Consider the following 17,853-nt stretch of genomic DNA (forward strand, 5'->3'; position numbering starts at 1 on the left):
TAAAAAAATGAATTGCAACTAATAGTGCTGTTAAACAATAAAAGAATACCACTTATTTAAATATTTTTGGGTGTTGTCTACATTTTCAAATATATTGATTTCAATTACAACACACAATACAGTGTAGAGTACTCACTTTATATTTATTTTTTATTACAAGTATTTGCACTGTAAAACAAAACAAATAGTATTTTTCAATTCACCTAATACAAGTATTGTAGTGCAATCTCTATCATGAAAGTTGAACTTACAAATGTAGAATTATGTAAAAAAAAAAGTGTTCAAAAATAAAACAATGTAAAACTTTAGAGCCTACAAGTCCAAATCAGTCCTACTTTTTGTTCAGCCAGTCACTCAGACAAACAAGTTTATTTACATTTGCAGAAGATAATGCTGCCTGCTTCTTGTTTACAATGTCACCTGAAAGTGAGAAGAGTTTTCTTGGCATTGTTGTAGCTGGCATCACAAAATATTTAATGCCAGATGCGCTAATGATTCATATGTCCCTTGATGCGTCAACCACCATTCCAGAGGACCTGCGTCCAAGCTGATGATGGGTTCTGCTTGATATTGATCCAAAGCGCTGCGGACCGATGCTTGTTCATTTTCATCATATAAGTCAGATGCCACCAGCAGAAGGTTGATTTTCTTTTTGGGTGGTTTGGGTTCTGTAGTTTCCGCATCAGAATGCTGCTCTTTTAAGACTTCTGAAAGCTTTCTCCACACCTCATCCCTCTCAGATTTGGTAGGGCACTTCAGATTCTTAAATCTTGGGTCAAGTGCTGTAGCTATCGTTAGAAATTTCACATTGGTATCTTCTTTGAATTTTGTTAATTTTGCAGTGAAAGTTCTTAAAATGAACAACATGTGCTGGGTCATCCTCTGAGACTGCTATAACATGAAATATTTGGCTGAATGTGGGTAAAACAGAGCAGGAGACCCACAATTCTCCCCCAAGGAGTTCAGTCAGAAATTTAATAAACGCATTATTATTTTAACGAGCGTCATCAGCATGGAAGCCTGTCCTCTGGAACAATGGCCAAAGCATGAAGTGGCATATGAATCTTTAGCACATCTGGCACATAAATATCTTGCAACGCCAGCTACAGCATTGCCATGCAAACACTTGTTCTCACTTCCGGTGACATTGTAATTAAGAAGCAGGCAGCATTATCTCCCGTAAATTTAAACAAACTTGCTTCTCTTAGTGATTGGCTGAAAAAGAAGTAGGACTGAGTGGATTTGTAGGTTCTAAAGTTTTACATTGGACTCAAAAACAAAACAGTTATATAACAAAATACCTACATTTGTAAGTTGCACTTTCATGATTAAGAGATTGCACTACAGTACTTGTATGAGGTGAATTGAAAAATACTATTTCTTTTATCATTTTTACAGTGCAAATATTTTTAATAAAAATATAAAGTAAGCACTGTACACTTTGTATTCTGTGTTGTAATTGAAACTGATATATATTTGAAAATGTAGAAAGGCATCCAAAATATTTAATAACTTTCAATTAGTATTCCATTGTTTAACAGTGCGATTAATCGCGATTAATTTTGCTAACTCACGGTTCATTTTTTGAGTTAATCGTGTGAGTTAACTGTGATTAATCAACAGCCATAATTTATAGTGAAAAAATAAGCTTATTATTGAAGAACAGAGATTTAAGTGATAGTGAGTATGAATATTGGAAACAAATGGGTAAGCAAAATTATAACATGCTTTCTAGACATTAACTTAACCAGCAAGGCATTTCTCCTACAAGAAAGCTTACCCCAAGTTCTTTCCCTAGCATTTTCAACCAGATTAGTTGAGACCCCTTCTCATAAAATCAAGCCCATTGACAGCTTGTCCTCACAGACTGAAGGAATAAAATACCTAGGAGTTCATCTATACCTCAGATGTAATTTCAAAAGCTCATTGTATTACCCCTACACAGGATAACTCCTGCTTTTACGACTTCTTCATTTCCTTTCATTGAAGATTCACAGTTCTTTTGCATTTGGTTCAGACTTATGAGCTGAGGTCCATTGTGAATCATACAATACTTAATTTACCTGTAAACAGACAGACATTTCTTGCCTGGAAAAAAAAATCTGCTTTTCATCTTTGCTGGTGTCCAGTCCCTAGGCACAGACCTGAAGAATATAATTTTCAGTGTATACATACAACTCATTAAAAAACATCCATGTGTGCATTTTGTAATGATATTGATGACCAGTGTGACACAAGCTTTCATTAGAGACCACACATGACACTTTTTGGTGAACAAGATGAACTTTTATGCACCTCTTCTGCCAGTTGGCATCAAGAGTTCACAGTGGTCTAGTAGCTTTTGACACCCTCTGGCATCTTCAAGGGCAGCCTGATCTCACTTACATTTTGGTATGAACCCAAAGTTTTGAGAGTAATATCTCAGCTCCGGACTGAGAACAGGTTAAGAGGTTAAAGGGACAGTGCAGCAGGACACATTGCCAATAAAGATAACAAATTCTGATCCTGCATTTCTTACTCAGGCAAGAAGTCCCTAAGTAAGAAGTTCAGGATTAGGTCCTTTGACAGGATCCAAGAAGAAAAATAAGTGATAAATATTTTCCTGCTACTAATTAAAGTGTTGCAGTCTTGTGAGTAATTTGTTGCTAATTAGCCTGTTACTACATTATGGAGTGTTGAAAAAATACTTGAAATTTAACAAAATGTGTACTAAAGATGAAGACATTTAATTCAGGAGTTAATTTAACAGATAGCGTTGAATTACCCATCAGGCTCCAATCCTTGCAAACACTTACATATGCAAGTACCTTTGAACTCAACAGGATTGCTCACGTGCAACTATTAGTAGCATTGTAACATATATAAATTTTTTTCAGATTATTATAGCAATTAGATTAGCTAAAAGTGAATATTTTATCATTAGTTCCAAATAAGAATGGACAGTAATTTTGGCATTAATTACAAGAGAAAAATCCTTGCATGAGCTCCAACCAAGTGGTGAAACTGATGTTATGTTTACAGTGGCTATGCAAAGGCTCATAATATTCTATTGAACATTTTGTGTTCACATTTCATAAGGGAGGCAAATTACATAAATTGATCATCTTAGTGACAAAAAAGCTAGAAGTTTCTCCACAGACAGAGACATTTTCAGCATTGCCTCTGACAATGTTTTAAATATAAATTTAAATGGGACTTTAAAATCAATCTGAAAAGTAAAAATCAATTTGTCCTTCATGTCCTCACTGCTAAAAAAGATGAAATGGGTTTTTCGTTAATTTTTCAAAAGAAACCTTTTACAAATAAGAGATGAGCGGTAACATTTTGGAAATGGCTGTAAGCAGCAGGAGATATAGAACAGAACTGTTAAAATGAACAAGTGAACCAAAAAAAGTTTAATTGCAAACATTGTGAATCGTAGCCAGGATAGCCTATTTAGAAATATTAATGTCAATTACAAGCAAAGCCAAAAAAGCTTTAATTTAACACACATTTAATCTTGTGTGTTAATAGTGGTTTTGGAAAGATACATTTTAAAAACACAAGGGGGTAGTGTATATATTGTAATGTCCCTTTGTACACTGGAATTATTGGAAACCTGTCTGAAATCAGCACATTTTTTGGAGTTGGCTTTTCTGCACTCATGTAATTTAAAGGCAGCCCTACGCACTTTTTTGAATTTATTTTAAAGTTCACCCAGTCTATCTGTTCATGAAAATAGATTTTTACTATAGAAATGTCAGGTATTATTACTGGCCTCTAAAGATGCTAGCTAATGATCTGCTGTGCTGATCTATGTTTGCAGGAGACCCAGCTTTGATTTCTGATCCCTCCTGTTCTCTCACTAGGACCAGCCTGAACATGTTAGGCCCCGATCCAGCAAAGTGCTTAGCTTAAATTCCAGCATGTGGCAATCCCATTGAAGTCAACGGGACTACACACATACTTCAAGCTAATACCTAAGAACCTTGCTCAACTGGGGCTTAGATTAGTGTAACAGTGAAACAGGTGTCCCAAGGCCAGCAACTTGTATGGAGTCATGCTACCAAGGGGCTGGGAAGGTATTGAGAAGGATTGTGAAAAACAGGGCTTCTGTAGAGATGACACATAAAACCAATGTCTCCAGCAATTACTGTAGTTCTATTTAGAGAGTCATTCCAGGGGCACTGCTGGCCAGAAGAAACTGTTGCAATATGGCTACAATGGAATTGCAAAGTAAGGGAGGTGGGAAAGAGAATCCCAGAACGAGTTTTAAAGTGATCCAAGGGGATTTCAGGGTGTATGTGAAAGTCCCAGGCAGAACCTGTACAAACTCTATGCAGAAGAGGAACTCCGCGGTTCCCCCACTTTCCCCCCTCCCCACTCCTTGATATATTTCTTCATAAATCAACAAGCCACCTCCTTGTGGGATATTTTTATTATAGAATCACAGCGTTGGAAGGGACCTCAAGAAGTCATCTAGTCCAACCCCCTGCTCAAAGCAGGACCAATCCCCAATTTTTGCCCCAGATCCCTAAATGGCCCCCTCAAGGATTGAACTCATGATCCTGGGTTCTTCTGACTATTTCCATTAATGGGATGATCAAGCCCCAAGACAGGAATCTAACATTCACTATCATTCACAGACTCAAGGAATATAAAGTTACAAACATGCTCAAATCAGAATACAGTGATTAGCACTTTATAAAATGAATATAGAAAATCCTGCAGTGAGTTCTGGCGAGCCCATTGACCCATTGTATTCAAATCCTGACAAAGTCACATGGAATAGTGCAGGTAAAAAAACCCTCTCACTTGAACAGAAAATGGTGCTTCATTGTTAGAAATGTGGCTGAAAGATTTATAACTCCTACACACTCATTTAGAAACAGTAAGTCAATGCTTTATTTGAAGGAGTGATAAGCACCCAACTTCAGGAGCTCTTCCAGAGACCTTTCACTTGCTATGCTGCATAAGTAAAAAGCCCGGTGAAGCAATGGAGAGAGGTATTTCATGTATAATTACAGTACATGGAGAGGCAGTGTGAAAAAGAATGGAATACTACAAATTGTGCTTTTCCTTTTAGTAGCTGCATAATTCTCTCACACTTGCAAGTCATTGATCTAAATTCAGACTTACTCTGTCATTGTAAAGAGTATCAAAATGAGATAAAAATATCTGCTTTAGAATTGATTTCCCCTCCTGCCCTCCCCCTTCCTCCCCCCCCCCCATGAATGAATGTTTCTTCTTACACATGGCATGTAATATTCCTATGGCCAAAAGGAAAATACTAGTCTCTTTGGCCCAGACACTCTGGCTTGGTGGAGATTTGATAGCCACAAGTCTGGAGAAAGTGGCTCCAACTAAGCCAGCTTTGTGATTCCCTGATCCTCGGCTGGCAGATACCATTAGCACTAGTCCCCCTAGTCCGTCAGCTTACTCTATCTTACACTGGTTGCCAGTGTCCCCCAAGTACCATTCTGGTAGCCATAGATTGACAGCAGTGCTCTGGCCATACCTGTAATTGGTTCAGCAGATAGAGAACTGCACTGGAAGTCAGGAGGCCTCATTTTATTCATGGATCACTGACCTGTTGTATGTGATCTCTGGCAAGTCATTTCACTTCTCTGCACTTGTGTTTCCCATCCCAAGTGTTGTCTGGCTTGTCTATTTAGATTAGAAGTTTCTCAGGGCAGGGATTTTCTCTCAGTACAACAGAGCCCTAATTCCAGTTGGAGTTTCTACCTTAATACAAATAATAACCATGGCCCCTATGCCTAGACTGGGAGGGGGAGCGCAACAAAGGATCTGTTATGGCAATGCTGCACCATCAATAAGGTTAAGATGCCATCACAGATATTTTTAGTAAAACTCAGGGACCAGTCATGGGCAATAAACAAAAATTCATGGAAGCCCGTGACCTGTCCCTGATTTTTACTAAAAATACTGGGGGGTAGTGTGTGGGGGGCAAACAGAGCACTGCTGGGGCTTGCAGCTGCTCCAGCCATGTCACTGTTCCAACCCCAGGGGGGCTTACCCAACCCTAGCTGCTGCTCAGATGGGCTGGAGACCAATGCTCCAGTGGCCATGGGGCTGACCAGTCAGGGTGGTCTGGGGGCTGCTGCTCTGGGACTCGCTGCCGGCCAGATGTTCTGGCAGCCCCGGGGCTGGCCACTGGTCAGCTGCTCAGCAATCACTGCTCCACTGGCCCGGGAGCTCACCACTGGCCAGGTGTTCCAGGGGCTGCTGCTCCAGGGCTGACAGTTGCTCCAGACCTGCCCCAGAAGAAGTCACGGAGGTCCCAGAACATCACAGAATCTGTGATCTCCATGACAGAATCGTATACTTAATCATCAGGGATTTCTCTGCATCTGCCTAGTTTGTGGGTCCTATACATGCCTATCACATCACCTGGTGTACTTCATCCAGTGCACTAAATGCCCCAACAGCAATTATGTGGGTGAAAGCAGACAATCAATGCGCCCTCCAATGAACTCACATAGGAAAATGATAAAACTGTAGGTGAACACTTTTCAGAAAAGATTTCATAGTCTGTATCCTCAAAAAGAAAAGGAGTACTTGTGGCACCTTAGAGACTAACAAATTTATTTGAGCATAAGCTTTCATGAAAGCTTATGCTCAAATAAATTTGTTAGTCTCTAAGGTGCCACAAGTACTCCTTTTCTTTTTAGAAAGTGATCACTCTATAACTGACCTATTAGTCCCCCTCCTCAAAAGAAACTTGCACAATAGTTTCAAAAGATGAGGCTGGGAGTTTAAATTCATATCTTTTGCTAGACACTAAAAATCATGGCCTTAAAGACACTGGATGTATGGCTTATTAATACAATCTATAACCCACTAATCCCCTTTTTTGTCCCATGACTACAGGGATGTTAATGGCCCACTTCTCTTTGAATGGTCCATTAGAATATGCACAAACTACTTATGCTAAACTATCTGTTCGATCTTGCATTTAGCTGTGACACCCTGCGTGCCTTTCCCAGACTTCCAGAAGAGCTATGTAAACTCGAAAGCTTGTCTCTCTCACCAATAGAAGTTGGTCCAATAAAAGATATCACCTCACTCACCCTGCCTAATATCTTGGGACTGATATGGCTACAAAACCACTTATCTTTTGGTATCAGTTTTGGAAGGAGCATGATGCAGCCTGTACAGCTTAAATAAACAAGAGTGTTTTTTGCTATGCTTCTGCCCTTAGTAGTTATATACCAGTTTAAGTCCCTACACGTATGGCAGTAGGCCACCATATTTCAAAGACCTAGAAATCACTGTAGTTATTATTCATGTTATCATTCATCTGGGGCATTCCTGAGCATTGTGGAAACCAAGATGAAATTTCCTGTCTGAGCTAAGTGCAAACTTTCTTGAGTTAGGGAAGTCTGTAAGACTGAATATTTTCTGTTGGACAGGGCTATTTACTGAAGATTTTCACATCCTCTCCACACTCCTGTCAAATCCCAGGTGGACTCACATTTTCACAAGCTCTAAGGCCTTTTTGGTTCTCACATTGTAATGGGAGACACCATGTTCAGTTTGGATAGTGGAGGATTATCAAATCCCTGAATTATACCTCCTCTACAAACTTCAGAATATAGCCCAGATACAGCAAAGCCCTTAAGTATGTTTCACATAAAGTTATGCCAACAGAATTACTCACATGCTTAAAGTTATATGAACCTACAGCAGTAACTTAATGTGGGCATGAATGTAGAAATCAGAAGCATGACATCAACATAAGTCAGATATAAAGCAGGCAGATAATGCTATTCAAGAACCCCTGTAGAGTTTTCTTCTGATTTATGGGCAGTTCATTAAGCAAGCTTTATAGTTGATGGTTCATTCATTTTTTGGACTGTTTGTTCCTTCGTTTCATTGTATTGAGCAGCCTTAATTGTCCTGCTGTTCCCATTGGTTATCTATAGAAAAGCATTTAATTAGTCATTAAAAGGATAATGTGTCATGATTAAACGGGTCCTAGGTAGTATTCTTAAATGTCTCTGTTTGGGGATTGTGTTACAGTATTTCCAAGAGCAAGGATATGAATGCCAAATTTAGCTGCCCCGGATGTCTGTACAGTATAGAGATGCTGTAATTTACTGGAGAACTTGAATGTAGTGGGGTTGGCAGTGACAAAAACAAACTGTGTTTGGTTACGGAGTCCTAATGGGGCTGAACTGGAAACGAACATGGGATAGAAACAAAATATGATCTTCAGAGTTTCAGCAAAAGATCTGTACGTAATATTACTATAGAGAATGTCTGCATTTCCATGCAGTTTATAAGGTGAGGGCTGAAGCCTGTCTGAAAAATTAATTATTATAAAAAAATACCAAGGAATCAGCAGAGCTATGTTTTGAAACCAGATCTGATTAGTATTTCCAAGTCCTGGTCTTATGCTTAGAGTGACACAAATAGAAAATTAATCATTCGGTATTTACTGCTTCCTCCCACCCCCAAACATGTCTAAACACTAGTTGACAGCCTATTTTACAATAAGGGGGGCAGATTTTCAAAAGTGCTCAGCACCCACCAGTTCCCACTGAGAACAACAGACCCAGAGTTGTGCAGAGGAGATGCCCTCCAATTTGTGATCCCTCATTTTATGAACCCTAATAATACTACCCAGCTTTTATATAGTGCTTTTTATCAGTAGATGCTTTAAAAAAAGATGCCTCCAATTTCCTCATCTGCAGAAGTGCAATGGAGAGGGGAAGTGACTTGCCCAAGGTCACCCACCAAGCTAGTGGCAGAGTGGGGACCAGAACCCGTAACTCTGCAGTCCCACTCCCAGTCCCATGCTCTATTCAACAGGCTATACTGCCTCCACATAGTAGGCAAATATCTTTTCTAATTTGCCTCACACTTCCTAGAAAAAAATACTATTCCAGCATTAGACCTGTCACGAGATGTTTCAGCCCAACAAGTTTAGTGTTAGCCAAGTTTTCAGCGGGATATGAAGCAAGTTTACAGGTAAATCTAGCTTCAACCTGATCTAAAGCTTTTTTCTTTTTCTTTTTTAAAGGAACTTGATTTTCGTTTTAAATTATTCAAGATTAAAAAGGTCCTGACTAAACTATTTTGGAAGAATTATTATTTATTTATTCTCAGTCCTCAAGCTTTTAGAACAGTTTTAACAAAAGCTTCCTTTGGAATCCATTTAATTAAAACCCCTGCTGCTCAATTCAGGCTGTCAGTATGGCTGGTTATGTCACGTGCAGTCATTTTCGTTGATAAAATGCTTCCTGATCTGCTTTGCCAGTCTCAGTACATTAACTATAGGAAACATCAATTTAAACATATTCTGCTGCTTTAAATCCGTCAGATGCCAGGAATTGCTTAAAGGAAAGGAACGCTTTGAAAAGAAAGGGAATTTAATTTTAAAAGTCCAAGCCTCACTTGATTTTAGGATCATGGAAATCCATGCAGGATACACAAATATGGCACTGACAAGCTCAGCAAATGACCCCATCACAGCTGACATTCTAAAAATGAAATTGTTTTTGAACAATGTAATGGGAGTTATTCGAATGCTTTCTCCACCAGTCTGGTCACACAGCACTAATGAGGTTCCATATAGTGAGCCGACTGGTTTCTGATCACTTTGGCTCTACAATGACAAGTTGGATATATTGCAGTTACGGAAAATAAATTTGTACTTTCCAAAGCATGTGAAAGTCATTTGAAAACAAAGGAGTCGATAGTTCAGTATGACAAAGGAGATCATCTCTACCGCGTGGAAAATATACCTAGAATTGTTATGGTTAGCACCCTAGCCACTCTCACATGAATGCAGAAAAGCCATGTGAAGCAGGCTCTACTACTGTATGGTACTAATTGATAACCCACCTGTATATGTTTTCTTCACCACAGTATGAGTTTGAGTTGGTGAGCTTGTCTGAGCGCATTGCATTTAATAATTTACTTAAAATACACAATAGGAATGATGTCAATAATACAGATGAGACCTAGATCCAGCACAAAGTGAAACTCAGTCAAAATGGAGTTTCACTGGTTTAGATGCAAACCCTCATCCTTCTCCTGGCCTTTTCTAGCACCACAGGTCCTTGGAGGGTCCAGCAGGGGATGATTTGAGCTGAGATAACACATCCTTATCAGAGACCCTGGAACATGCCTAGACATCCCTTTTCACCTTAAGAGTCCCAGTGGTTATATCTTAATCTTAAGGCAACAGGCAGATGGCACTCTCCTATTCAGGGCTCTTTGTGGTGTTTTACTAGTAGGCCAGTTTCTCCTCCTAAATTCTTTGGAGACATCTTCTGTACTGTAGGCAACCTGCCCACTCCATTTCCCCCCCTTTCTCTTCCCCCCTTTCTTACCCAGTGAGCTCCCTCCTAGTCTCTTTCCACTCCAACTGGCCCTGGGCTGAAAGGTAACTTTCTCTCACTAGCACTCAGACTCCATTTCTTCCATGTTGTCCTTGCCCATAGCTCTTACCCCACCATCACAAGATATGCCAAGGTTCTCACAGTCAATACAGTCCAATCTTTTAATTTATATCTTGTTAAAATCCTCAGCTCTATACAATACTACTCTTATTGCATCCCTAAATTTCATCTCAGTCTTATGTTTCCAGAGAACTTTTCCAATGGCTGGCAAAAGCAGGTATTGCCATTATACACCTCTTCATGTGCTAAATGCTGCACCTTCTCAGTTACTTTAACTGCCTACTTTGCACAGTATTTTTCTTCATTTTCTAATGCAGCCCTGGTTTGTTCAGACTCCTCTGTAGTGTCTTGGCTCATTAAGCCTGTTCTGATTACATAACAAATACAATACATACAGGTGAGACAAGAGTAGCCAACATTTTCTTTTGACTTTATTCTGTTTTATTAAAATATGTACGTTATTATATTTATATTATATTTACTATAATGATGCACTATTTTAAATTATAATATTTCAACATTATCAAAATGAAATGATTTAATTTGATATCATCAAAACAATGTCTCTGAATTTAAATTTTACAAAATGTTGGTTCTATGAGGAATATTGAAAAAAAAAAAGATTTTTTTTTGTTCCAATTTGGAATTGAAACATACTTCAAAATGTCAGATTTTCCTCTGAAGTGGAAATGTTGTTTTCCCACCAACTCTGCCATGCATGTCTGGAAGTTTTTGATTTTTGATTTCAGAAGCATAAAATAATTCCTTCATCTGAGATCATGTGGCAGGACATTGTCCACAGTTCTCCCCCTGGTGGTTTGGGATGTCCCTGCAGACACCCTGCCCTCAGCACCCTCCTAGGTCTTCCAATAACTTGCTGCAGTCCAAAATACTTAGAACAACATTTCCCTCCAGGGCGGGTGGGGGCAGCGTCTAATTTATTGGGTCTTTATCATCTAGTCAAGTGAGCCCCACCGCTCTCCTTCATAGCGTTCTACTCAACTTCAGGCTGGTTTCCCCCAGCTGACCTCTTTAAATTACCCTCACCCATCTCTGCTTCCAAACTTCCTCCATGACTTAGAAGCCAGGACTCAACAACTTAGTCATTTCTTCCCTAGGCTGCGAGAGGTCAACAGGTGGCAGTTCTTCCCTTAGTGCTAATCTCTACTTGTTTTGGGAGGGAGAAGGCAGCATATGTTGCTCTCCTTCCCAGGGCTTGTCCTGTTTGGCTGGGGAGAAAGGATTCGCCTCACCCAACAAGGTGCCTTAAAGAAACAGTAGCACAGATTCCCCACACACACACTAATTATTCCCCTGGGACCAATTCCTCTTTCCCAATATCTGTCACTGCTGCTTTGCAGGCTCTTATATACATCAAAACTCCAACTGGAAGTTAGTGGAGTTTTGATGTGTATAATCAAACAGGCATTTGTCCGCTGGGTCAGCAGCTCCATCAAGAGATATAAATTTAAAGACAGCGAGTGTCATTGTTCGGGCCGCACTGGTGTCTCAGAAAACACAGATAGGGCTTCTAATGCAGAGAGAAACATGCCAGAGAATTTTAAAAAAAGAAATAAAACATCCCTTGAAAGATAACACATGGATATCAGATTCAACTGAACAACTGTGCCAGTCAGACAACAATTCCAGGAAAGCATGGTTCAAACTGTATTTCCTATTATGTTAGAGCAGGTGCAATTGTAAACAAATAGTTCGTTTTTCCCCCCCCGGTGATATAAAATATTTGCTTTTCTGTCACAAGGCCAAAAAAGTAAACAAAAACCTGTTTATAACCGAGTACATAGTTATGACTCTATAGTACCATTGAACTTGTGTTTTCCTTTAAGATCAAAACCACAGCACACCATGGATTGACATTTAACTGTGATTTGACAAGCATATTCTGAGCAGCAAATGATGATGAAAACAATGTCCTTTCAAAGCATTTGATGGCATATACACAGATGCCTGAATAATAAAATAGATTAACTATTCCAAGTATCCAGTTTTTAAAAACAAAACATTTTTTCTCACTAATGAACAGCCGACTCATCCTTAAGTAGAGCAAGGGATGTGAATTATTCCTCTGATGGAAGACCAGATCGTTCTTATGGATTGGTGGTGGGAGAAACCAAAACATTTGAACATCTGCTGCAGAAAGTAGCAGCTCTGAAATCCTGACACTACTGTGGAGGTGACCTATTTAAGCTGCCAATGATCTGTGACTCTGTTATCTCTTTATACCTCTTCACATATATACACCAATTATAACGATCTTTGCTAGTATCAGACTGCCATTGACAGAATACGAAACAACAAAGCTTGTCCCTCTGTGTCCAATACACTCATTTATATAAATCTATATAATTGATCTACATGACTGTTGCATTTTTTCTGATGTTGTAGTTGGAGATCCACTAAAGAGAAAGTTCAGAGGAAAATTAAGCAGCAATATGATTATTTTTTAATTTTCTTCATGGAATGACAGTACTGCTGATTGTTGCTACCAAGACCAGAGTTGATCTAACTGCAATCATGATTGTTTGTATGGCACCTTAAACAGATCTGACGTAAGTGACTGGGCAATAATTGTACAAAAGGCCACAGGATTTAGCAGTGTACTGTGCATTAATGTACTTGTGATCCCGCAGTGCACTAACTTAATAAAAACACTCTTAACAAACAGGCCCTCGTACCTCACACAATCAATATTCTGAAAAAATATATATGGCACTTTGCTTGCTTTCTCCCTCCCCCCACCTAAGCTACAGCATTTTCACTTTAACCAATGTTGTTGTTTCAAGACCGTTTGTCTTTCACAAATGGACGCTAAATAGATTTTTGACAGTCAGTTAGCAGATACCTTTGATTCCTAATTTTTGTCTAATTCCATAAAACAATTTGTTCACCAAATAACCATTACCCTCTGATCCCACTGAGAGTTACCAAAAGAAACTACAGCATTTGCTCAAGAAACTCCCTGAAAAAGCACAAGAACAAATCCGCACAGACACACCCCTAGAACCCCGACCTGGGATATTCTATCTGCTACCCAAGATCCATAAACCTGGAAATCCTGGACGCCCCATCATCTCAGGCATTGGCACCCTGACAGCAGGATTGTCTGGCTATGTAGACTCCCTCCTCAGGCCCTTCGTTACCAGCACTCCCAGCTATCTTCGAGACACCACCGATTTCCTGAGGAAACTACAGTCCATTGGTGATCTTCCTAAAAACACCATCCTAGCCACTATGGATGTAGAAGCCCTCTACACCAACTTTCCACACAAAGATGGACTACAAGCCGTCAGGAACAGTATCCCCGATACTGTCACGGCTAACCTGGTGGCAGAACTTTGTGACTTTGTCCTGACCCATAACTATTTCACATTTGGTGACAATGTATACCTACAAATCAGCGGCACTGCGATGGGTACCCGCATGGCCCCACAGTATGCCAACATTTTTATGGCTGACTTAGAACAACGCTTCCTCAGCTCTCGTCCCCTAATGCCCCTACTCTACTTGCGCTACATTGATGACATCTTCATCATCTGGACCCATGGAAAAGCTCCTCTTGAGGAATTCCACCATGATTTCAACAGTTTCCATCCCACCATCAACCTCAGCCTGGACCAGTCCACACAAGAGATCCACTTCCTGGACACTATGGTGCTAATAAGCGATGGTCACATAAACACCACCCTATATCGGAAACCTACTGACCGCTATTCCTACCTACATGCCTCTAGCTTTCATCCAGATCATACCACTCGATCCATTGTCTACAGCCAAGCGCTACGATATAACCGCATTTGCTCCAACCCCTCAGACAGAGACAAACACCTACAAGATCTCTATCATGCATTCCTACAACTACAATACCCACCTGCTGAAGTGAAGAAACAGATTGACAGAGCCAAAAGAGTACCCAGAAGTCACCTACTACAGGACAGGCCCAACAAAGAAAACAACAGAACGCCACTAGCCATCACCTTCAGCCCCCAACTAAAACCTCTCCAACGCATCATCAAGGATCTACAACCTATCCTGAAGGACGAGCCATCGCTCTCTCAGATCTTGGGAGACAGACCAGTCCTTGCTTACAGACAGCCCCCCAATCTGAAGCAAATACTCACCAGCAACCACACACCACACAACAGAACCACTAACCCAGGAACCTATCCTTGCAACAAAGCCCGTTGCCAACTCTGTCCACATATCTATTCAGGGGATACCATCATAGGGCCTAATCACATCAGCCACACTATCAGAGGCTCGTTCACCTGCGCATCTACCAATGTGATATATGCCATCATGTGCCAGCAATGCCCCTCTGCCATGTACATTGGCCAAACTGGACAGTCTCTACGTAAAAGAATGAATGGACACAAATCAGACGTCAAGAATTATAACATTCAAAAACCAGTTGGAGAACACTTCAATCTCTCTGGTCACTCGATCACAGACCTAAGAGTGGCTATACTACAACAAAAAAGCTTCAAAAACAGACTCCAACGAGAGACTGCTGAATTGGAATTAATTTGCAAACTGGATACAATTAACTTAGGCTTGAATAGAGACTGGGAATGGATGAGTCATTACACAAAGTAAAACTATTTCCCCATGGTATTTCTCCCTCCCACCCCACCCCCCACTGTTCCTCTGATATTCTTGTTAACTGCTGGAATTAGCCTACCTGCTTGTCACCATGAAAGGTTTTCCTCCTTTCCCCCCCCTGCTGTTGGTGATGGCTTATCTTAAGTGATCACTCTCCTTACAGTGTGTATGATAAACCCATTGTTTCATGTTCTCTGTGTGTGTGTATATAAATCTCTCCTCTGTTTTTTCCACCAAATGCATCCGATGAAGTGAGCTGTAGCTCACGAAAGCTTATGCTCTAATAAATTTGTTAGTCTCTAAGGTGCCACAAGTACTCCTTTTCTTTTTGCGAATACAGACTAACACGGCTGCTACTCTGAAAAGTGTGACCCAGTAAAAGTCAGTCTTTTACATGTGTCATCTCAGTTCTTGGTGGAGCCCAATGATGTGCTTCAAGATTGGCCACTCTAGAGGAGTGAATAGGCAGAAGGAAAACTTGCTTTAATTTTGGTTTCATTTATGGCTGTTGCCACCATCATCAGAACTGCTGGAAATTCCTCCCCTATTACTCCTCCTCCAATCCTTACCTTTCTTTCATCCTGCCCCATCCCCTTCTTTCTGGTAGTCTTCCCCTTCTCTTTCCCTATATTTACATTTGCCCTCAGTCTTCTTAGCTTTGACACTGGTTTATCTCTCCCACCCTAATTTATCTCTTCTACTCTTTCTCCTGATCATCGCCATCTTCTCCTTGTCTCTTTGCTCCTATGATTCTTTTCCCACCATTCTGGAAAACACACACACACACGCGGCTGAAAAATAGAGCTGCTCACAAAGACAAAAAGAGGAGGTGATAAAGAAATAAGGGCTCCTTTGCCTTTCCAGAGCTGATAGAATTGAGCAGATGCTCTGTTGTTCTAGCTCCATTGACTTTGACAGAGCTATGACAACTATGCCAAATGCTGGGACTGGACAACAGGGGACGGATCACTTAATAATTTTCCTGATCTTTCACTCCCTTGAAGTATCTGGCACTGGCAACTGTCAAGAATGAATACAGGGCTAGATGGACCATGGATCTGACCTAGTATTGCCAATCTTATGTTCTTATGTAATTTACACCTGCTGAGGTTCTGGCCCAGTATTTCCCAAATTGCCTATTCATCAGTGTAAGGAAGCTATAATATGTCATTTTTTCATCTGTCTCATTACTCTTCTGTTCATTCTTTTTATTTATTGTCTGTTTCTTTCCAGTTTTACTCTCAGTCTTTCCCCCTCTCTTCATCCAACTAACTGTAGTATTACTTTTTGTATCCTTTATCATTCCTCCCTCCTCTATTAAACACATATACCACATTAGCTTCTAAAGGTTCTAGTTAGTATCATTGTGCTAGGGGCTCTTCAAATATAACATGGCATGGTCTTCACTCCTAGAACCTTAAAATCTAAAGAGGCTTGGCAACATACAAAAGGTGAGGGAGAGGGATCAAAAGTATATATAAACATGAAGGCACCACTCCTGCTCCTGTTGAGCAGGGAGCAAGGGAAAAAATTGTCCATTGACTTCAACTGTGCATGATCAGATGTACATTTGCAATTTTATTTATATATATATAATAGGGTAATTGCCAGATGTCCCCACAGCATCTCTAGCCAACCATCATTAGATGGCTAATTACTTGTAAGCATTACAACAGAAGTGAGTCTTAAGAAACAAGAAGTGTCCTTATGAATAAGTGCAGGGAAATGGGTAGCATGGAAGAAAGCACAGAGATGTGTGTGTGAGAAGCTAACAAATGACTAGGTGAAGCAGGCATCCCTTTTTATCTTGTTTCTTTCCTGAAATGGCAGCGGTGCTGATTTACGGAGGAAGATTTGCTGGAATGGCAACATGCTTATTGGTTAGAATAGGGCCCTTGGAAACCTATGGTCTATTTCCGAACTGTGCCGGTGCTTGCTTCCTCTCAATTGTTAAAAGAAAAGGAGTACTTGTGGCACCTTAGAGACTAACAAATTTATTAGCGCATAAGCTTTCGTGAGCTACAGCTCACTTCATCGGATGCATTTTTTTCCACCAAATGCATCCGATGAAGTGAGCTGTAGCTCACGAAAGCTTATGCTCTAATAAATTTGTTAGTCTCTAAGGTGCCACAAGTACTCCTTTTCTTTTTGCGAATACAGACTAACACGGCTGCTACTCTGAAACCTCTCAATTGTTAAGTGACCGTGACCAAATCAATTAATCTCACTGTGCCTATCCCCTAGAACTGGGCTAATAATACACATGCGTCTTTGTAAAACACTTAAAAATTTTTAGATGAAAGCCATATAACTGCAGAGTTTTGTTATTACTTGATGGTTCAAGAATATCAATAATAAAGAGGAACAGTGCTAAATAAATTTAAAAAAAAAAGTTCTTCCACATTCGAATTCAAAACCCTTCATATAGTAACTTACATTGTCCTGGGCACGTAAAAATAACTGAAAAGTGCCAATATCTATAGAATCCTCATAATACATACCACAGATACAGACTAGTAACCAACACAATACTTACAGAACTCTAAGTCTTCTCTTTATTAGTAGAGCCCTGCAAATCTGTGGATATCTGCTTTATATCCATGGATATCTGCTTTATATCCGTGGATACCTGCAACCGCGGATCATGCTTGCAGATCGCATGTGGATACAAATTTTGTATTGGCACAGGGTTCTATTTATTAGGCCCTCACAGTAGAAAGTAGAAAACGTGGCTACCGATGCTTTCATCGAGTACATGATATTGGATGAAAGAATACATCTGGTAAAAGCAGTTGTAACTGAAATATAATCTCTGCTGATTACT

This window comes from Dermochelys coriacea, chromosome 2 (assembly GCF_009764565.3).
Source record: "Dermochelys coriacea isolate rDerCor1 chromosome 2, rDerCor1.pri.v4, whole genome shotgun sequence".
NCBI classification, from domain to species: Eukaryota; Metazoa; Chordata; order Testudines; family Dermochelyidae; genus Dermochelys; species Dermochelys coriacea.